General features: G+C 39.8%; 1 protein-coding gene across 5 annotated transcripts in view; it reads right to left on the bottom strand.

Moving 5' to 3' along the window:
- Positions 1-23,204, bottom strand: part of RBMS3 (RNA binding motif single stranded interacting protein 3) — a 700,426-nt gene that overhangs the window by 634,468 nt on the left and 42,754 nt on the right. The gene's annotated exons all lie outside the window — the stretch shown is intronic.

Raw genomic sequence — 23,204 nt, 5'->3', positions numbered from 1 at the left:
GAAAGCAGGGGGCTGTATAAGTAGGACAAGTCTCTTCTCAAGCTCTTTGGAGCTCTTACGAAAAGCTTGCAGTGGCAGAAGACAACAGGAGATGTGCCATTTAAGCACAGGTAGGCCATTAATATATCGTTTCGTGTAATTGAGATGCACTGCACAGGATTAGTTGCCTGCCAATCATCCCAATTAAGCAGGCGTGTCATTGATCAGGATAGCAATTAAGAGGATTCTAGGGTATCAGCAATTTATTCTTAACTGCCTCCAAACTAATTGCTTTCAAGCACAGAACCAGGTTCAACATTCTTTGCAATAGGGAAAAGAGAGATATTGGGAGCTTTCTTGTCCTCTTCCCCACGAACCATCTATTCTCTAAACTAGACGAGGAGAATTTACAATATTCCAAAAGCTCTAATGTGGTAACAAATTATTATATCGTTAGGGACAGGAAATGACAAGACAAAATGCAGCGATACGTTGTTTTTTATCTGCATTTACCGGGTCCAGATACGTCACCACACGCTATCCGGACTGCAAAGCCAGCACACCGTAACTCCGAGGTGCTGGGGCAGGCACAGCCTGAGGCTCTCACGCAGGCTCTCTGTGTATTGAAAAGTTTGGTCCTGCAAAGCATCCAGCTGTCGGCCCCCAGGCATAAAGCCGTCAGTCCAGCTCCAGATCGGTGGGATTGCTCCCACAACTGCATGGCCTGGCTGGTGTCCTGGGCCTCAGCAGCTACTACCACCCAGGCCATAAGGTTGATTAGTTTGACCCTTACCGGTGTGCGGTAGAAGTGTGCCTGGGTGCCCAGTGCATCGCTCTATGGTTTTTGTTTTGTTTTTCTTCCTCTGTCAAAGTCTTTCTGTCCATACTGTTTTTGTTAATGTGCACCAATATGGAGACAAACAACAAATACCTTAATTGGAATATTTGCATTTTTGTTTTTCTTAGTGTTGCATTGCAACACTGAAAACATTGTGAACTTGGCACAGAAATTAAAAATACATATAACTACTCCAGAAACCGTACTGATAATTTTGAATGCTAATGTAGACCAGCATTTACGAGTATTATTTTAAATCTTTGCATGGGCTTTTACCTTTCTGAAAAATCAAATATTCAATACTACAGAAATACATTCCCATTTTAAAATATTTATTATGCAAGGAGTATAATGTTAGCTGTTAGTTGTATGACACATTAATTACTTGTACATAAATATGCTATTTTGCAAACTACTCTTTACATAAGGTACATTTTACTTTACATTCATCATTTCCCTCCACAAGCTCTTAAGTTCCTAAAGGGAGCTGGCAATAATGATGCAGACCTTTACCACAGTCAGTACACTCAGCAAGACGAGGAGGAAACCTTCTGCCTTGTGGTCCTTAGAAAACGCCAGGAAAATGGACACTTTAATCTAAAATACCCAAACCCTTAGCCAGGAGGTAGATGTTTCTGATGCAAACGGCCAGGGACTCCCAGCTCACCGTTCTGCCACAGGCACCGGTTCCGTGGCCTGGGACAAGCCGCAACATCTCTCCCCCAACAGTCTCTCCAGTAAAGTTATATTGCCACTCTTTCAAATGGCTTTGATATCCTTGGCCTGACAGATGCAGTTCCTATTTACCCATGAAATGCTATTTTACATAGTAGAACCTTGCACCCAGGGCTAAGAAGAGCACCTTATTAACCTAGCCTGGGCAATAATAGTTGCGATTAAATTTTAAATTGGCTTTAGCAGAGGTCAGTAAGGCTGCTGTGTGGAACAAGGGACAGAAGTGCAAGCCTAGCAGTTAAAATAACCCCAACCTTTCCTAATAATAGGTGCAGAAGGATACTGTACATATATGCATACTGATTTTCCAGCCAATGCAAATATTTCATGTAAATGCATATTTGGCAACTCAGCAGGTAAACAAATGGGTCAGTGAGTTAGGAAAAATTGTTTCTTTGCTCTGTCATTTCAGGAGGGTAAAGCCTGCAATAGCCTGCATTTTAAGTAAACCAGATTCTTTTTACTTGCAACAGTGGAACTGTTGATTTACATAGCTTCCTCTGCTAAGCATTTGCTTAGAAAAAAGAGAGCACAGCCCTAGTCCGCAAACCAGCTTTTTCCTATTAATTTAACTTTGCTTGCTCTATGTGTAACATAGCCGTTTGAAATCTTTCCATCTTGTTTGCAACTTGAATCATGTCTCTATTTTTAGAGGACTTGGAGCTATGCTGTGGCTTTACCAAATGGAAAATGTAATCATGTCTGTGTTATGTATAACAAAGCGTGTATTTGCCCTGAGCCAGATGAACTGCATCATCAGGATTTTGGACAGAGTAAGATTTTGGGGATAGTTACAAGCCTAAGAACTAGCCCTGCCAGCAACTTTTTTTCCCCTAACTTGCATTACCTTCAGGTTCGTGACAGTCCCCCAGAGGACCCCATTAAGGCAGCACAGTCCGAAGACACGGACTTAAGAACGCGTGAAACCAGATTACTTCATTTGTTCATAGAGGTGATCTTGATTTTGTCTATTCAATGGAGAGGGACAAAGACAACTTAAAAAAATTAACATTTCTGTAGGAAGTGCATGTACGCAACGTTGTTGCGACTGACTCTGGGCTTAACCAGCGCTGGCAGAGACCAGAGAGGGTGAAACAATCCTCTCCCAGCTCTGCATCTGTTGGTTTACGCTGCTGGACAGCGTTTGCACCTAATGAGTTTCGCTCTGAAATGGTCAGACTTACTGCTTTTGCCCTGCTCGGGAGGAGTCCCGATTCACGTACGCATTCCCGGCTCCGCGCGTAACAGGAGCGATAAGCAGTGAAGCTGACAGAAAAACTCCAGGAACGTACGGCGGTTCTGCACGTATGAGAAAGGTGAGGTGCAACCGCGAGCACGCTGCACATTGCTGCTGCTCGAGCCCCTCAAAGACCTACATCAACACAGCAGGTAACAGGAAAAATAAGCCGCTTGTTTGTTCATTTATTTGTTTTCAGAGGCTCCTACAACAGTTACGTAACAATTATGAGACATACTATTCAACATATTCCAGAGCGAAAACCAGAGGCAGACGCTTTAAATACATAAATATGTATTTAAATACATAAATATGTATTTAATACATAAATATGTAGAGTGCCTTTACTCATGATGCTAGAGAGACAGATGGTAAAAATACCCACATGCACCTAATGTGGTTTTCCTCTCACTTTCAGCAGTTTTATACCAGTGTAATTTCATTGATCTCAGAGAAATTGTTACAGGCTCAATGGAATGCAATCCCGCGAGAGAAGCAGCAGCCACACTACGTCACTGCCTTAACACTGGTACGTGATATTTTAAAATGCCATAATAAGCACATACAGCAGCCAAAAAACCCCTTGCAAAAGGAATTCGGAATCCTCCACAAGCGGGACAATTCCTCCTGAGCAGAGTGGCCTTCCCTCAGCGGAGAAGCTGTCAGCATGTAATTATAGATCTCTGATCATAATCAGAGATTATCATCACTAAATCTCCATGTTTACTGGAAATGCATTAGCGAGAAAACACCATTCTGTTTCTCCAAATGCCTTTACAACAAAATAGCTTTTTCTTTTCTGAAAATGAAATTCCCAAATCCACTAAGAAATTACCACAAAATGTCACATTTCTGTAATTAATAATTCACTTCTTTTCCCTACCCAAGCCCATAAAGAAATAAAAAATACAACTGAAATGCTGTTTGCCTGGCATATGTATTCTACTTCGCAGCCGCAGTTGTCACAAAAATACTTTTGCTGTTAAGAAAGACACTCTGGGCTTGGTTTATAAACAAATTTTTGCTGGCACAATTGACATAAATCAGGCTAACTACATGATTTACATCAGTTGCATTAGATCAAATTAACTGCTATAATCGAGCAAAACCATTCAGTGCTCCTAAATATTGCTAAATGAAGAAAAGCAATTCACATCAGGCAATTTGCAAGCACTTCAGAGTTGTTTGAAAAGTTATGCTCCCACTTTTAGAAATGCTGCGAAAATATTTGGCATAACACCACTCTGCCATACGGTAACTTTGCTCTGTATCAATTATAATCTTTCCTTAGCACTTTGCTCTTCAGCAATTGCGATGCTCTGCAATTTAACTTAGCCTCTGCTCCCACATGGGGGAATAAAGGAACAGAAGGAGTGGGTTGAGCCATGGACCCAGCCACTTTCCCGCTCTCCAGATACAAACCTGTGCCAACCAGCACAGCTGCGACAGTGAAAAGAGAGGACTAATTTGCACAGGTAAAGGGCTGCACCAAATGCTATGGACTTGGGATCCAGCAAAAGCATGAGTGTCAGAGCCACTTTAAACATAGAAAGAGATCCACGTAGGATGAAAGTTATTCATATCTTTCAGTGGTCAGCAGATCTGGCTGACTAGCTCGTGGTGTAAAGGTGAGCCTTCCAGCTCCCAAATGTTAGTCCGTTCACAATCACACATGCTCTGAAAGCCTGTCTGCAATTGAAAAACTCCCGTCTTCGGAGACAATATTGATCCACTTCTAAAGTTCCTGGCATAATTTCGTTCAGTCTTACAAAGCACCATCACTAGGCAACCAACTGTTGCTGGGCTCCAAGATATTGCTTAAGACAAGTTTTTCTGTACTATGTCCATTTTCTACCGCTCCTTCCCTCGGGATGTTGAAATCTGTCAACATTTTTTAAGAGAGAGGCGAATGGTTTTATTTCTACTTGACCCTGTGGCAGAGTTGTATTGCTTTTCTTCAGTGCCTTCGAGTTCCTTATCAGCACTGATTTGCTTTGCATCGAAAGCCAATTGTGAATCTCCAGGAGTCTTAACCATTGAAATGGGTGTAAATGCTGCTCTATGATTCTAACAGGTATTTTTAAACTGTATTTTAAAAGCACCTAAATCCTTCGGTATCTGTGCTATGTCCAAGAAAAGGGTGTGATAAGAGGTAAGAGTTCCTTAGGAAGTCGTATGTGCTTTGCAGTGGCTGGGAGCCTCAGCGCCTTCCAGCTCCTGGTCAGAACGAGACCTGGACATGCACCATTCGCCCAGTTCTCCTGGGAAGGCTCACGGGCTGGAGTAGCTCACATGTACTTTCAGCCACTTAGTTTGCACAAGCTGCAACCAGTACATCAGGGTGAGCCACATATTTCATCTGTTTCAGAGCCTGGATGCAGTCGAAGTGGATCAGGCAAAGGGATGTGTTACTATTCAAAGAGCACCTGTGGGGTATTTCAAAGAGAATCCCTCTTTGGTTTCCTTCTTTCCTCCTCTCTCTTTAATATCTTTCACCATTTTACTCTGTCCCACCTCTTCTCACTTTCTGACACTCTCTAACCAGTAGAAAAATATGTTTTAGAAACATATTTCATCCCTCCAGTCCTATTGTCAGATTTGTTGGATCTGTTTTGACTTCTAAAGAGCACCATGTGCTGCTGATTCTTGTTAAGACTGTGCTTGCATTTTATAGATGGAACAAGACAATAGGAAACATTTTTGTATCATATATAATTAGCCTTTGGCAACTCGTCTCCTTGGATTAGGAAGTTTCATAAAAGAATTACACACCTATTTCACTCCATGCAGAAAAACAATCTCACTTGCAGCCAGTCTGAAAATGTAAACATACATAGATACTTTACAGAAAAGATCCTAAGGAGGTGAAATTTCCCTGCATGGAGGAAATTCCCTACGTAGGGAAATTTCATCATGTGGGAATCTTTCTGAACCTACAGGTTGTTGTTGTTGTGGGGTTTTTTTTAATGTAATATATTTTTAAAGTGCAATTAATATATGTGCTTCAGGGTACATATTTGGAAAGAAATTTCCATTTTTCAAAGAGGATTTTTTGGAGGAAGTCTTCCACTCCTGTCTGAATGATCCAGTATTGTTCACTGACAGTATAGTAGATAGACAACGCTGTTTAAGGATAAACATCTCTCTCTCTTTCTCTCTCTCTCTGCATGTATGTATGTAATCAAATTAATCCTTGAATGACTCCTTTGACGTCAATTTTGGATGATTCATGGCAAGACAACAAAGGAAAAAGTAATTTGCTGTTTGTAATTCAGAAACATGAGAAACCTGATTGTAATAAATGCATTGCCTTATGCTGAACATGCCTGTATTCCCATTTTGAAAAACATATGCTTTTGGAGCCTTGGCATTTCACACAAGAGGGCTATAACCCTCCTACAGGAACCACTATGACCAGAACACTCCCAGCAAAACTCAAAATCCCTTGCCAGTTGAGTGGCAGGGTAAAGCCCCAATTTAGTCAATGTAAAGAATATTCACCTTGCCCATTTTCAAGTTGCTGGTTAAAATTATTTATAACACGTATGAGGAGGTATCTTTGTGAAAAGATGCTGTATAACACTGCATCAATGCCAACTAAGAGATGCTCCTGCTAGTCTTACGCTGGTCCCAATACCATCCATGGCCTGTGCTAAGTGTTTATTGTTTGCACAGCGGTATCACACAGAAGCTCTATTCAGTGATCTGGACTCCACTGGTACCGGCAAGTAAATGTATACAGTCAAAAGAAGGTTTCTTCCCTACAGAATTTGATGAGGGCCTCTAAAGCAGAAGACTGACCTACGGGAGGAAGAATAGTGTTTTAGGAAACTTCCTAAACACACACATATATTCTTCAAAATGTAAATTGTCATCTTCCATTCATTTTGTTGTGTTCTGAATGCTTAAATTTCCACCATATAAAAATCATCTGATACATGCCTTTTTCTTTTATACAATTCATAAGGAGTTTGACAGCCCTAGTTACACCCTCCCCTTACAAATTTAGGGTATAATTAGTTAAACTCTTGTTTCAGGCAAGTCTTTCAAGTTATTCAGGGAGACCTCACGTATAGAAAAAGATATTCTGTATGAAATCAAGGTCACGTGGACAGCAATAATTATAAACAGGAACATTTTGCAACTCTATCAAAACAGTAAGAAGCCAGAAACCATATCAAATGAGTCAGGACAGATTGTTTTACAATGCAAACTCACTGGTAGAAGGAATGAATAGAAAGAATTAGTTGTGGTTGTAAAGCAATCATGGTATTATACTATAAGCACATGGGGTTAACAGTTATGGTTAACCATTACACCAGAGGAAACAGTTCCAATGCCAAAATACTTAAAATCAGCAGTCAAATGTACTACAGTCAAGATACAATCCACCAGCGAGTCTCAACTGAACAGTCTCATTTGAATTAGCGAAGACTGAGCTGATGATAGCAAGTGTTTACAACAGATTGACAATAATAAATTACCAAAATAGCGGACAGTTTTGAGAAAGCTCTCAAAGAGGCTTGAGCCAGGATGGGTGTTCTTCCCTTTCTTCTCATGTTACTTCTAACAATGAAAGCTCAGTGAAAAGCTCCATTTGTTCCAGAGAATGGTGTTAGTAAACCTAGGCCAGAAGCAGGTCATAAGCAGATAAAAGAATAACAAAAACGAGAGTAGTTAGGAGGCAGGATTGACTTAACAATGAAGTTTTACACTCCTATTCGTCCTTGGAGCCATGGGTGAAGATGGGCAACTGCAACTCTAACCCACCAGATCTCTAGCTAGTATGACACTGCAGAGGCGAGTAAGGAGTGATAACTCTGAATGACCCTTCTTGCTTAAGGGAAGACATGGACTGAGGCAAGCATCTTGCAGTGAAAAATCCTATTATCCATCAGACTTTGTGGATAAGACCCAAAGGTGCTAGCTTCTGTACGAGTATACGCAGAGCGGATCCCTTCTACCCCAGGAGGCTTTATGCGAAACGTATCTCCAGCTTTTAACTAGCAGCATCAGAGATGTTTTATTATTTTAGGCAGAAAAAAAAAAGCCTGAAAACTCCTGTCTTACTGTATGTTTTATCTTCTGTTGTGGAAAACTAAAACAACAGCAGCAAATAAACCTTGCACCAATTCAATCTGGAAATCACAAGTTCAGCAAAAATGAAGAGACACAACAAATTATTGAAGTTACCAGGTTTGAAAAGTCCTTTATAGGGAGACAAGGTGAACTAGAGGTGTAAATAGGTTTTTAAAATTGAATGAGTTTTCTAAGATAGCTTTAAAATAGGCAATGTATGAGATGCGGATAAAACAAAGATTTAGACTGTCATTTAATCATGGGAATTCAATCTGGGGAACTTGGCTGCTCACCTCTGGGACAAATCCTCCTGCTCCACAGCAGAAATGCTAGAGAGCAAGAAAATCAGAGTTGTTCCACCAGGAAGTGGATTGTGGACACACACAGAAACATCCCCAGCTCCCGTGTCTATGAAAACACAACAGGAGGAACTGAAAGCCTCCCCCTATAAATTGACAGGGAGGCAAAAATACAGGAGGATCAGGGCAAACACATCAGCTTCCTTTGACAACATGCCAATTGCTCTTAGAGGTAATTGTAAGAGAGGTTGCATGTCGTCCTCACAGCAAGAGCCCTGGACTGACAAGGACAACGCCAGAGGTCGGGTCTGTGTCCTTTCAGTCCACAAACAGCCCCATGTCAAATAGGCAACAGCACCATCAATTCTTCATTTTCCTCTTACCTAGAAATTGGCTCAACAGAGATGATAGTTTGGTGATATCAGGAAGGATGATGGAGCTTACAAGCCTTTGGCTTGAGACTAAGCCATTGAAAAAAAAATTCTCAGACCTTCAAAGCTCCTTTCAAGACAAACCTAATCACCTAGCCTACAAATGGTGAGTCATCAAAGAACCACTAAAAAAATTGAGTTCTTGCAGTGTGGGAGCCCTCATTTTCTCCCCACTCATCTATGCTAGCAGGTAGGTTTTTTCCTCCCAATCTGAATAAAAAAGACATCACTTTATTTTTTCAGATAGTAACAAAACCCAATGGGAGAATCAGGCAAGAGGAAAATTGCAGGCTTTTCAATCTCCTATCGTAGGGAAGTATGCTAGAAAGACATTCATAAAGAAATGAATGTAAAGAGTACATCTAAGAGTGCAGATTAGTGAGGAATGCATGTTAGGATTTGCATAATTCCAGCTAGTTGGTGAAACATTTCACATTAAAAATAATGCTAAAAATAATGTATTTTGAATATACTTGAAGAGAGTATACTTAAGCAGTGCTGTTTTCTTCACATTTCTCCTAGGTGCTCCAGGAGAATGAAAGGCAAATGAAGGACAGGGAAATAAATCCACAAGTGAGGTGGTTGCAGACAGCATTGCAAACAGCTACAGCTACTGCAGTGAAAAATGCCAACATACATAACGAAACAAAACAAAATTCCTCCTTCTACTCATCAGTAATTCATTAGTGCCTGCAAAAGTCCAAACATTAGGTTCTTGTTCAAAGGAAGTTCCAAGATGTTTGATAGGGGTCTGAATTAAGTACTGCAAAGTTGAAAAAATCCAGAAACTGCATTGTCTTAAAGACTCACATGGTTTCATGGCTGTCTGCTTCAGTGATTCTTAAGCTTTGAACTGCTAAAAAGATATTCTTTTATACTTTTCATTTGCTCTCTGTCTAAGGCTCTCCTTACCTCATGCTCTTCTTCTGTGTCTTTTGATTTGGTGTTTTTCTTAAAGCCCAGTTCCTTCAATGATATGTTTATGTAAGGATTTCATTTTTTTCTTTAAAATAGAAACCCAGATGCTCCTAGCCTTCGTTATTGAAGAGAGGAGTTTGAAAACATCACTAAGCTGAAGATAAAAGATCAAAAACCAGAAGGCAAATAAAAGGAATGCACATTTTATTATAAAACCCCATGATTTTTCAGCCAACATCATGATGTTTTTGAAGTGTAACATGATTTATAAAGGTTGGAACTGGAGAAAAGATATAAAGAATGCTCCTGTTCCTGCAAGCATAAAGCTACTCATTTAACCCTACATCTGTCCCAGTAGTCCCAGTGACTTATTGGTTACCCATATCTGTAAATGTGACTACGTATGAATACTCACAAAATAAATGATGAACATTCAAGAAGTATCAGGAGAAAAGGCACTTTTTGCAGACTCAGCTGATCAAGATAGCGATTTTTGCTTATTTTTGTTTCTATGTTTTAAAAGTGAACATCAGCCTTGAGGAGGTAACCACAGCTTAGTCTACAGACCATCTAAAACCTAGATCAGAAGAGTTCCACGTACACACATAGTACCAAGAAAAAAGTAGAATATCCACCAAGCTGTGGAGTTACCAGATGCCTAAAGCAATAAACAAAATCATGGGTGCAGCTTGTAAACAGAAAATACTAATAATGCAAGGCTGTAGTTTGGGTGTGAAGATGACAAAAAGGGAAAATTCTGAAACTGAAAACCTCCTGAAAGACTGTCTTCTCAGTAGCCTCTGTTAAACTCAGAAAGACTCAGTTCGTAAGTCTGACTTGCAAATGAACAGTAAATATGTGATTGACTGATACGTACCGCAGTTCTAACTTTTCAGTATGTCATGGCTTGATTTTCAGTCCTGGAGCACCTATGGCTCCACTGAAGTAGTAGGAGATGTGAAAATTCAGCGTCTTTGAAAACGCAGCTAAAGGCACTTAGAGTTATGAACAAAATGTAGACTCAGTTGCATGCCTATTACTGTATGATCATTATGACTGCTTGCAAATTAGGCACACAATCACACACAGTCTTAGTCACATGGGGGACAGTTTCAAAGACACATCACGGGATGACAGGAATCCAGCTCCTCATCAAAGCACATACCTTTGAAAAGCTCATCCTGGGCTTTGAAAAAAATTCCACAATGGGTCTCTTCTGAGGATCCTATGGTAATAGAAATTGTTCTTTATGTATCACTGGTTAATAACTCAAGACTATTGAAAAAAATGCTTATTTTTTGCAAGAGGAGAGAAACTTCACATGTTGCTCCTGGGATATGTATGTTGCAACCAGAGGAACAATGTACTGCAAAGACTATACAAGAGTGAAAAGAAATATAAATGCTACACTACCCTAAGAGAGACGTCTCATTTTAGTCACCTCGTAAATCCCTTGTTTACTTACAGTGAATTCAGGCCAACAGAGCAGAAAAATCCTACATTCCAGTTAAGCTCATTCACAAAACTAATACAGTTTTGAACCACTTCTTGTATGCTTGTGTTCCACTGTAGTCTAAAATAAGTATAATCTATTTTACTATTTTGTTCATATTTTCAACATTTATCTTTTTACACTAAACCCAAAGCTCAACTACTCATACTGTTAAAAAAAAAAAAAATCAAGGTAAGAACCTTGATGGATTTCATTAAGAGTTTTGCAACTAAGATTCAGGGTATAACCATACAGTTTGCTTTTCCAAGCACTCAAACATATTTTAAACGTTTGCTTTTTGGATCTGTTATGCCTTGACAGCACCACTCCATACCATAAGGGTATAGCAAGGAAATAGATAAAATGCATATCGCATTAATAAATAATCATGGAAAGCTATGACCACACCTTCACGTGTTCTTTTGATCTATCATGTAAAATCCATTTAGACAACAGGTAAAACAGAATGTTCCTTGGAGTATACCATCTTCTAAGATGTTACACAGGACTGGAAAAATAGTGATCCTTAAGAGCTCACTTTTAAACTGTACTGTAGACTTTATGACATTTGATGAAAATCCAGACTGCAAATGAAATCTTAGCTTTGGTGAAGTCAATGGGAATTTTGCCGTCTATGGGGTATTTTATCCTATCACAATATCCAGATTACTGTTATCTACATGTTTTCTGAAGACATTAAAAATCATGTAGTTAAGTGGCTAGTTCTAAAAGAGAAGGACAAAATGGGGCAAAAAGCCTTACAGCCCACTTACGACAACAGAGTGAAACAATTCAAAATCTGTGTAACATCTTGCCAGAGCCATTTTTAGCACTTCTCTCAAAAGTTCACTTATCTGGACATACTTCCATATTTCATGAATCTCTTTCCTCCTTTCTGTTCCTTGGCAAAGGATAATTTTGGTCTCTTATTAAGTAAATTTTTGTTGAGGATAGGTGAATTATTTAAATTAGATTCAAGATGATTTACTGTAAACCTGACCTCTACAAGACAATTATGATATTGTGAGACAGACATCCAAATATTTTTTTCCATTTTTCAATGATTCATTTCTCCCAATGGATGAATGCTTGATGTCATGGTAGGTTTTGCTAACAAAGTGAATCCTGCCATAAGCCTTAGAAAGTTCAGTCTACAGACTTGTCTCATTTTTAACAGAAAATCAAGAGAGTTAGCAGAGCATAATATTGGTGGCCAACTTGTACCCAAAGAACTTAAACAAGTACCTCAACATTCTTGGGATCAGACTAAGGACTTTCAATTCAAACAGAATATAATCTGATACAGTTGGAACACTGTATCAAAATATTACCTGCCAATAGAAAATCTGCAAAGAGGAGGGAAAAGGTGTTTTGGGAGTCATCATTAATTGATTATTCATGACAAAAAAAAAAAAAAAAAAAAAAAAAGAAGAAGAAGAAAGAAAAAAAAAAGTCCAAGGTGCCCTGAAGACTACATTCTTTCATGACATTTGGACCAGTTGCACGGACAACTGGTGATGTTATGTATTCCCTGGTCTTCAAAGTGTTAGCTTTTCTTCTCTGCTCCTTCATTTTCCTAGCATCTCATTTTAGAGAGAAACTTTTCAGCCAAGTATTTTTTCCACCTTGTCATGGGAATAGTGGGAAGTTTTGCATTATCTCTATTCAATGCAAAAGGCAGATGCCTACAGATGCTTACAGTACAGTTAATTTTCTCATAGTGCTTATACAGAGATGGGAGAGAGGACAGCATTTAGTAGAATTTTATAACAGGAATACCAGGGGAAGAGTTGCACTTATGCATTACAGTTCAGTCACTGAAGCTGGATTGAATCCATATCATTTGCTTACATCTTTGCAGGATCTTCAAGGCATGTCAGCTGCAATGCGTTATTCACAATGTCAAATATTCTAGACAGGCCAGAAATAAATCTGTCTATGAGCTATGACTAAGAAATCATCCATCAGCAACACAAAAGTAATGTCTGCTGTATCTACTCTAAAGTCCAATTGAAAGGGTCTAAGATATTGGCAGAGATCAGTTGATTCTGAGGTTGGCTTTTGGCCATTTTCTCAGTCATTCCAGAAAGAAACAAGGAATTAGGCTGTGTATGTTAGCTTGCCAAATCAGCAACATCAAAAAAAAAAAAAAAAAAAAAAAAGAAAACTTTCAGAACTGATCAGATTATTGTTTTTTAGAGAAAGCAGTAAATAAAAAGGAGAAAAAAGAATACATTACATAAGGCTTTTTATATAGTTCCATAATCTGAGGCAAATCCACTTTTTTTTTTTCAAAATTCTTGCTCTCTCAAAAGCCTTTTTCAAAAAGCTGATATGCATCAAATTCTGAAGACTAAAAAGTCCTTGTCATCTTATCTGCCTTTCAAGATAGTGGATGTGTTTGGTGACAGACACATAAGCAACCATGGCACATGCAGAAACAGCAAAATGGCATACTATGAGATTTTGATGAATCAGCACATTTGTAGTGAGCTAAACATAGCTGTTTCCCAGAGAAGCACTTTTCAGAGGTGCAATACTTTCCAAGCTGCTGTCCAAGACGAAAAATCATGCATGGTGGTCATAGGCAAGCATGCTGTGGATACATCGCAGACTTTCACCTCAGTCAAGGAGATTAGATGCCCAAACAGGTCCCACAGGAACATTTCACTGATGTCATTGGTACCTAATCTATTTGGGAGGAGCTGCCTTGCATCAGAGCAGCGACACATGCTGCAGTTAAGCAGAATATGTCATGATTCAGTGCAGATAAGCCAGTGTCTGCTAAGCTAGAGGGAAGAAAAGCAACCAGCCAATGTCCTATTTCTTTTATCACAATGTGATGTAGCAAACCTTTAAAACAGGTTTAAAGTCACACGGAAGGGAGCTTAGAGAAATCACTTCATTTGATGCATTGGCTTTGTACTTTTACTGATGCAATGCATAACAATCGTTTTAAATGGGAATTTTGTTTTACTGTAAGCCTACTGCTTAGCAGAGGGCTTTAAAACCTACCAGCATTTATCACAGTACCTGAAGGACTCCTGTGTGTAGTTCAACACTAGAAACAGTTAATTTTGCAGTGTGAAAAAAAGCAAGGCATGCTAAATATTAGTGATTTCTGTTCATAGTACATACTTTGGGTTCCCTCCTCTTCCCCAAATCCTGTGTTTCTGTATGGATAGACACAACTTCCATCACTGTTATCTCTGTTTCCTTTAGCAGCAAACTTCAGTACAGGCCCAAATCTGCGGACGTGCATGAGAGTACTGCTCTAAGCAGAGTAGTGGTGGGCGGTGATGACGCTGCTGCCTGCAACGAAGCTCCATCCGTCTTGGTGCCAGGCTAAGCAAAATCGCAGTCCCCCAGAACCCTTGCCTTAGTGACAATCACTAAGCAGAAAGGAAAGCGTAAACTCTGGGTATTTCTTTCATCTTGCTTTTTTTCAACAAGAGCAAAACAGACAGCCCATGAACTCCCATCTAGAACAGGGTGTACTAAACTCATATGCTTCAGTCTCAACAGCAAACAGCCCTTGTTGCTAAGCATAATTGATATCTGGCAGTCCCAACCGCTCCAACTTCTCCAGCAGTTCTGGGATGCTGCAAGCCTTCGGTTCCTGGAAAAAAAAAATCACACTCTGTTCCCTGTCCTGTGTTATGGATGTGCCTCGTCCTGAACTCCTTTCTATCCAGTTTGCACCAGATAACAATTGTTAGTTGACAGAAATACTGGTTTATTTGACGACAACTCCACCAGGACCACATTACAGAAAAATAGTTGTATTTGGGATGGGATTCATCTCACCTAACGTGCTCTGTTTAAAAGTTAGGGCACGTCTGCTAATCTAGCCGGCTAGCTCCCTTTATCATCAGTGAGGACACAGGCAACTGAAGATTCATTTAATTCCAACACAGACATCTAAGTTAAGTGCAATGAATTTCCTCCTTAACTCACTGACTGTAGAGGGAACACAGAGAATTAACTTAGGCTAGTTGCTTCCTTTTTTAGCTCTAGTTAAACACTGGTTACATGATACGAGCTCCATGAAATAGTGTCAGATCCCAGTGGGAATTTGATTGGCTTATACATTCCAAAAGATTTCAAATATCTTCTTACTGGCTCTCTATTTACCCAAAACACCATATGTTCTGTAACTTCCAGCCAACCTCTAAGAAGTCTAGCTGAGGTGTTCAAATGTCTTAATCTGTTCCTCTTAGAAACGGGGAAAATATGTTTTATGAGATAATATAGCAAAGCAGAGCCTATTTCTTCATAAGAGAAATGCACCAACTCTTTGTTTTATGTTCAGCTGCAGACTTGTACAGAAAAAGAGATGCCTATAATCCTCAATGCAGGATATTTTCCAGTGTAATTTTTCATCAGGCTTTCAAATCTAGATGTAATTTTTACATTTCAGCCAGCAGAACACAGAAGTAATGTTATAATTGGGTTCGCCATTCAACAGAAGAAATAGGGTCTCAGGTATTTTTTTGTTCTATTATCACATTGTTCTAACATTTTAAGTTACAATTGTAAGTCACATTAAAAATTAATATGCAAGAGACTAAAGTTGCATGCTAAATCTTCCAGAGATGAAAACAGGTTAATTAAGCAGGGGGTGAAACTCTGGACTGCTGACAATTGCAGGCTAGAGTCTGTAACATACTAGTAACACAGTTAACAGCCTGCAACCAAAATGTCTTGTAATCTTTATGTGAACTATCAATTTATGCCTTTAAACTTACACTGCTATTATATAGTTAGAATTTCTTTTTTCCTTGCAAAGCTTACTATATCTTCCAGGGCACATTCAACGCTGTCATAAAATGTTGGCCTGGGGATGTTTGAAGAAATAGGTGCGTATGGAAAAGAAATGAAGATCAAATTTAACAGGCATACATACCGAATAAAATAGATTTACCTTACATGTTGAGATACCGGAAAGATGAAGTAGTAGGAAGAATAATTAAGAATGCAATACAGTAGAAAGCCATGCCTCCTTTTTTCTTATCCTCGGTTCCTACTTTTCCTTCAGCCTCCTTAAAGTCAGATTTTCTTGCGTGAAGCTTAAATATTAACTGTTTTCATGCTCTGTGTGAAAATACTGCCAGCTGAATTGTCTGCAGGTGGTACTTATTTCTAGCAGGGTAATTCCTGAGACAAAGGTGTCAGAAACAAGCTAAAGAAAAGCTTCTTCCAGAGCCCTGTTGCGGAGAAAGAGGAGAAACAGAAGCCAGGGAGCCGCTGCATTTTTTTCCTACTATTTTACCATCGTACCCTCTAGCTTAGGAAGCTCCTAAGTCTGGGAAGGCGTGAGGACATCAATGCAAGGTATCAGTACAAGTCCGCCAAGGTAGCCATCATTCCCCACTGCTGGAAGGAGGGCATGGACAACCTGGACTTTCTGGCCATTCTTGCACCTATTAACTCCCGCCTGATGAAACAGAGCCACTAGCTACAAACCAAGGCAGCCTCGGGGCCATCGCGGGGATGAGAAATGCTCAGAGACAGTCTAAAGTCGTTATTCCTCCCTTCAGAAACCTATGCCAAGACCTTGTCTTTTTGAAATCTCTACTGTAACATTTCACGGCCATTCCAAAAGACACCGCTGCTTACAAAATGTAGTTATAAAATACTATCCCATAAACTCTGAAAACTACTCGGGGACTATAAAACAACTCCCTCTTGTATTACTCACCAAAAGGGGCGGGGGGGCATGAAGAGGAGTAGAAATCAAAACTTCTTGCAAAAAGACAGCAAATACATTATTTATTTGATGCTAATTAACTCCACCCCCTTATTACCTTCACTTCTTTTAAGGTGTCACTCTACACAGTAATTACTGAAAAGTACATTTTAGGCATTTTTAAAAGGCAGAGAAAATACTTCTGAGTAAGAAAACTAAATTGCTTTCTAAAAACAAGATATTCAAAACATCTTATGATGAGTACTTCCTGACAGAAACAACTGGCTTTAAGACTTACAGATTCCACTTTTTTATATATATCTATAGGGTGATACCCTATTCTGACAAAAGCCAATGGAAATTTTGACATCAATTTCAATGGTGGCAGAATTTTTACTCACAGAGTTAAATACAATTTATTAGATTTCCATGCTAAATGCAGAGGAAAATCCAGTTCAGACTTCCTACTAATCCAGAATCACAGTTCCTCCATGGCTAAGGCAAGAGAGTTGGTAACCTCAGATCTTTTCTAAACTGTGCAATAACGACCCAATTTCCTACATTCTTTTGAAAACTGAATCTTTGAAGCCTGTGATGTAGGGAGGAAGCAGTGTCGTGCTTTGAGTTTCACTCAATATTCTGACTGCAGTCTTTGCAAGTCTACAAGAATTTACATTCTTTGTCTCTCCAGAGTCACTCGCAAAATGATTTTTCAGAGAACTCTCTTTCAACTGCTATTAGACAGTGTCTGATACAGGAACAAGGAATTCCTGGCCGAGGGGCCAGGTACAGTCTGCAACTTGGTTTCAGGCAGACAACAGCCCAATGATTTTGTGCACGTGCGAACTCCATTATGGGATGAAAAGCAAAGGTGCTTATTAACATCTGACTTTCCAAATGTCTCCAGGAGCCCTAGGTGGCCTTTGTCCAGGAAAGGGTCTCTGCCCCAGTTCTGATAAATTGCAATTCAACATTACGTCTATCACCAGAGCAGGAAATACCGTACTGCACAATATTACCCAATACATAAATGCAGTGCAGAGGACACAAAATGAATATAGGACTCCACGGTGTCACTTCTACAAAGTTTCTTTTTAAGCAGAATTGTATGTTGATATCAAGCAACATTAAAAGTGAATGTAACAGATTAAGATATTTAAAAATTGTTCAGAGCTATAGGAAGTTGCTCACACTCTACCGCTACTTGTTTTGAACCATATTATATTCACCAGCTAGATTATTGCTGTTTCCTACTATCAGTCAATGATAAATGACTGGTTATGCAATAAGAGCCAATGGTCATACGATACCTGTAGTTTCATGGACTTTTTAAAACTATTTGGGTTGGGAGGTAGGGGAAGGAAGGAAGGAAGGAGGGAGGGAGTCAGAGGTGAGGAGAAGAGATGGAGAGGCAAACAAAGGAGAGAGGAAAATGTAATGGATTTACATTGTCACCCTTCATAAATCTTGATCATCTCTCCAACAAGATCTAGAAAAATCACAATTTCACTCTGGGACAGAGATGTTCATTACCCCAGTTCAAACTGTATGAAAAATTACCGTGGGAAAATCACTCACAATTGATTTATGGCTAAATTGAGAGAAGTGGAAGTGCCATGCCCAGTCGGCTACCTTCAAAATATCTTCCAATCTTGCACCCACACTAAAAGCTTTGCACAAAGCTGCTTCTCTCATTTGAGTACCCAAACATAAGGCATTAACCCAGCACATCCCATTAATCATTTCAGCCGCCTAGAAACGAAGGCCCCAGTAAAATGGAGAAAGGGAAAAAATGAATAATTTAGTAATTGATCTCTATCTGGAGATACATACCATACTAATTTAAAAAGTTCTTTCTTTACAAGCCTGAGAGATTCCTTAACAATATTTATATTAAAGAAAACTAATCAATTTACCACTGTTTCTTTAAGAAAAAAATAGAAAAATCCCCCTGTCAGAAGGAAAAATCAAGCTTCAATTTTCTTGTTCATTTTATTTTTTAAAAAATAACTAATTTCTTGAGGATTGTTTAGAGGAAACAGAGGGAAAGGCTCTGCATGACAGATCTTTTTGGAGATCAGCTGTTCAATGTCTCCATATACTTCAAATCAATACAAAGGGCACATGGATGTTTAGATTAATATCTATGCTCCAAGAACTGCAAAAATATCTGAGGCCATGCATTAGCTTCTATGCTCTCCAGCAACTTTATCATCAGCTGCATCACTGTAGAGCTGCATCATGCCTCCAGGAAAATTTAACCAGCGCACTACTGTAGCACTGGTAACATGTGGAGTCAGAGCAGTAGCAAACTATTTGGGAAGGAAAAAAGGACGACTGCTTGAAGGAACAATTTCTCAAAGTTGTAACCATCTTTCTGACACTGTGAAGGGAATCAGGGCCCACTGGGGAAAGAGTCATCTATATACAGCTCTGAAAGAAGGATGTCATGGAAGCCATGGCGGGGGGGGAACTGTTATTCTGATTTATTCTGATTGCATCCTACTGGGCAATACCCTATGAGGTTTCTGTATAAATTCATTTGTGCGTGCGTGCACACACACACACTTGTTTCATATACACCTAAGTAACTGGCTTTAGACCAGCTAATTAAGCCATTAAATATACAGCTTATTTCCAAAGCCCACAAACTAGAATCATGAGAATTTAGATATTAGAGCAGATATTTTAAATGTTAAAGTTACATGGTAGCTGAATGACACTGTAATAGCACAAGCACTAGATGTCTCTATCAAAGGCTTTTTTTTTTTTTTTTTTTTTTTTTTTTTTTTTTGTAAATGAGCACACTACACTGAATTATTAACTTCCCTTATAGAATGTAAACAAGATATCAGAAGAAGGATAAATCAGGAAACATTCAAGTAACAGTTTGAAAACTGGAGCATGACGTAACTAAGTAACCATTCTTCCGCAGATGCACATTTGTCAGGACTTATTGCCCCATGGTTAGGACTGCTGCTCTTGCCTAGCCTTTCCCTCCACTTAAAATTTTATTAAAATAGAGTTTTTGACATGAGCCCAGAAATGTTGTAGTTACAATAGTTATCTTTTCGAATAACCATCAAGTTTCATCTAGTGCTCCTTTGAGCCTATACCATGGGATGGGAAGAGCGTAAGTTCCCAACCCCTGGTCTCCAGCATACCCATTAGCCTCCATACTTGCATCATTTCTCTTCTGTATCTTTTCAGGGAAACTTCTCAGTCTCTCCTCTGGCAGGACTTTTCCCAGGTTCTTCAATGTTCTTGTCACTCTTTTCCAAATCCCCCTCTTTCAGCCACATCGGTTTTGCACTGGGGGGAGGGGGGAACATTGCACACTGCGTTCTGGGTGAGACCACTGGCATTCGTTTATATAAAAGGCTTTATATTATTCTCCCAGTTACTCAATATTGTAACATTTTTGAACAATATGCAACCTAATATCCACTTTTTTTAGTGTGGTCATAATTGGAGCAAGTGTCCCCAGAGAGCTGTCATACTCAGCTCTTCTGAGTCCTACAAGACCATCCCCCCTCTCTCTTCCAGTTGGTCTTACTTCGTGTTTATTCACACTAATCTTTATTCACCACTGTTCTGCTCATCCAGGGGGAAACTTTACACATTTCTGAAAGCCCTTAGAGTCCTTGCTGCCTCTGAGTAGACTAAAAAATTCTCTCAGCTGCAGATGTTGCTATTTCATCATCCCACCCCTCTCTCCATACCAGTAATAAATGGGTTAACAGGAGTCCTAGTCAACTTTCACAGGGCCAACACCAGACTGGGCTCTTCCTACTGTAGTGGGTTGCTCTTACTCCATGCTTTTCCTCTTCTCTCCAGTTTCCATCCACAGCAATATTTTGCCTCTCAGCTCATGACATCGTAGCATCTGCAGTCTTTTGTCCAGAGCTTTGTCACAGACCTCTCACACATGTCATTTTGTTTGCACTTACTCACGCCATCTCTGACATATTTGCAGCTCTAAGAAATCATTGAAATATCAGTTCTCGTGGTAAAAAAAAAAGGTCATGCTAGTAGACTACATCATGCTAGTAGACTACATCTCTCTAGTAATTTACTATTGTTTCCAAATGAGGATTTCAGGTTGGTTGCCAAGACCAGATGTAAAATGTTACTTAAATATATCACTAAATTAATAAACTATGCCTTAGTTAATTCACAGCTGAAGCTTTGATTTCAGCAGAAGTCTTAGAAGAGACACAAGCTTCAGCTCAGTGCTGAACCTAGACACAAATCAACGTCCTCCGGCATATGGGACCAATTGGTCTAACACGTCAGCTGCCAGAGCCCTGCACGGTCTGCGTTTGAGTCGGAGTGCTTACCCAAACCCCTTCATCTCCCAGTGCATCGCTCACTCCAGTACTGTCCTGCTGTCCTCCAGTGGTTTGCTGCACACCCTTATAGATTCACAGGCATTTCTATGACATTTCAAAAGGGAACCAAGACTTGCCCAGCTATTCTAGATGTTTCTTCAAGGTCTCCTTGCCTTAAGCCCTCCAGGTTTCAAATCCCCTTCCTGAAGGCATGCAACAGCCAGGTCCAAGGCCAAGCAAGAAGGAGCTGCCACACAGGAATTCAAGGTTTTGATGAGGGACGCAGGAAGGACAGGAAAAACAGCTGTTACAAGCAGGACACAGCATCTTCCACCATCTTCTCTGCTGCACTGAGGAAGCAGCTCGAGCAAGGAGTTGTATTTAATCCTTCTACTGCCAGGAAAGGTCATGCGGATGGTGCATACCTTTGGGGCAAATGCTGGAACAAGTCGGAAGAACCCCATCGGCCACCGCCAGCATTTGGCTGCCATGGGAAGGAGGGAAGAAAGCCTAGCGTATATAAAACGGCCCAGCTGCACTAGCATAATCTTGGAGGGCAGGTCAGAGATTATTTGGAAGTGTAGTAGTGGTGGATGTGACAAAAGCGGTATCGCAAAAAATAGCCATAATCAAAAATGCTATAAAACTACAGGAGCACACTGGTATTATTAGGCTTTGCAAAGTAAATTCCAGCACTGAAAAAAATTACACACACATGAGATACTCTGAAATATGTCGGTCAGCCCTCACAAGAAGCATTACTTGCTCAGAGCTCGGTCTGCCTTCCTCTCCCACTCCAAGGCAGCAACGCCAGCACCACATCGGCACTCACAGGCGGGCTGTGGGAGGAACCACAACCTCTCTCCTCCTGATGCCTGTCCTGCACCTTGCTTTTTGCAACACTGAATGCCTCGTTACTGAACCAAATGCCACTACATTGACTGAAACATAACTCAAAAGTACACATTGCTTTTTTTATTCATCCCGAAGTTTATGGCTTACAGAGCAAAAGGACAAGAACAACAACAGACACTACAAGCATCCTTCCCCTTCTCAGCCACAGCTGCCCTTCATCGCCACTTTAGGTCTGGAAAGTAGTTCTGCTCCCTGTTTGCCCGTCACAGCAGAGGGACGGGTGTTGACTAAGGAGCCTCCCTCTTCTTCATTACACTAGCATCTTTAAGGTTTTAATATTCTGTTTGATCTGAGGCTGTGGGAGGAGTAAGAAATGTTCAGCCTAGTTTAGCAGCTAGGTAGGGAATACTCCCCAATAAATATATTCCATAACGTTTCCTTTAGATCTCCTATCCATACCATTGTTCTGCCCTTTTTTAAATAACACTTTTTTTATTTAACTTTACACATTCAGGCAAGTGAATCTAATGCAAATAATCTGAGTGCCAACATTATTTATAACATCACTGCACATAACACCCTCATTCTCCCCACCAGCCTTTTGCACTATAAAAATATAGAAGAGTAAACAGGCACTCCATAAAAAGAAACCTAGGCATTCAGTGTTAAGATTGAACAGCCAAGAACTTATCAGCAGCAGCAGCAAATTTAACCTCACCTCCTTGTGAATAATTCCTTGCTATTTAGTCTGGTTACATGATGGCGCACCATACTGTAAATACTACGCTGTGGTATCAGCTTTTCCCTACATTCTTCTGTATGAGTCTAGAAGATTATGTATGTCGAGGCCAAACAATCCATTTGAAGGATTCAAAGATAGCAAAAATATTTGAAAATTAAGACTGTTATATAAATATATATATATTTTAAAAGCCTTATGCAAATAAGAATGAAAATGCTGAATAGCTAATGCAGCAGCAGCTGTGATTTTCCTGAAACAAGGTGAAAAGAACAGCATATACTTCAAAAGGCAGGATGTCATTGCATATGAAAGGCAGGGAAAGAAAAAAGTAATTACTTTAGCTGAACAGCTTTGCCTAACTTTCTGCCCAGACCTTGTAAGCAGAGAAGGTTCCTATCAGTCATCTTTGCAGTTTCTTTGGAGATGGTGATACTGGGATAAGTGTGTTTAAATAGAAACATCTAATCTTCAAGTGTCCTGCTCACCACAGATGAGGCACATCCTTGGTTTAACAAGGTAGGCTTCAACTTTTTGGAGACTTGTAACATGTTCAGAGTGCTTGGTCAAAAGTCCCAACAA

This window comes from Rhea pennata, chromosome 2 (genome assembly GCF_028389875.1).
Source record: "Rhea pennata isolate bPtePen1 chromosome 2, bPtePen1.pri, whole genome shotgun sequence".
Classification (NCBI taxonomy): Eukaryota; Metazoa; Chordata; class Aves; order Rheiformes; family Rheidae; genus Rhea; species Rhea pennata.
Note: the sequence above shows the minus strand (reverse complement) of the source record. Positions and strands in the feature narration are given on the sequence as shown.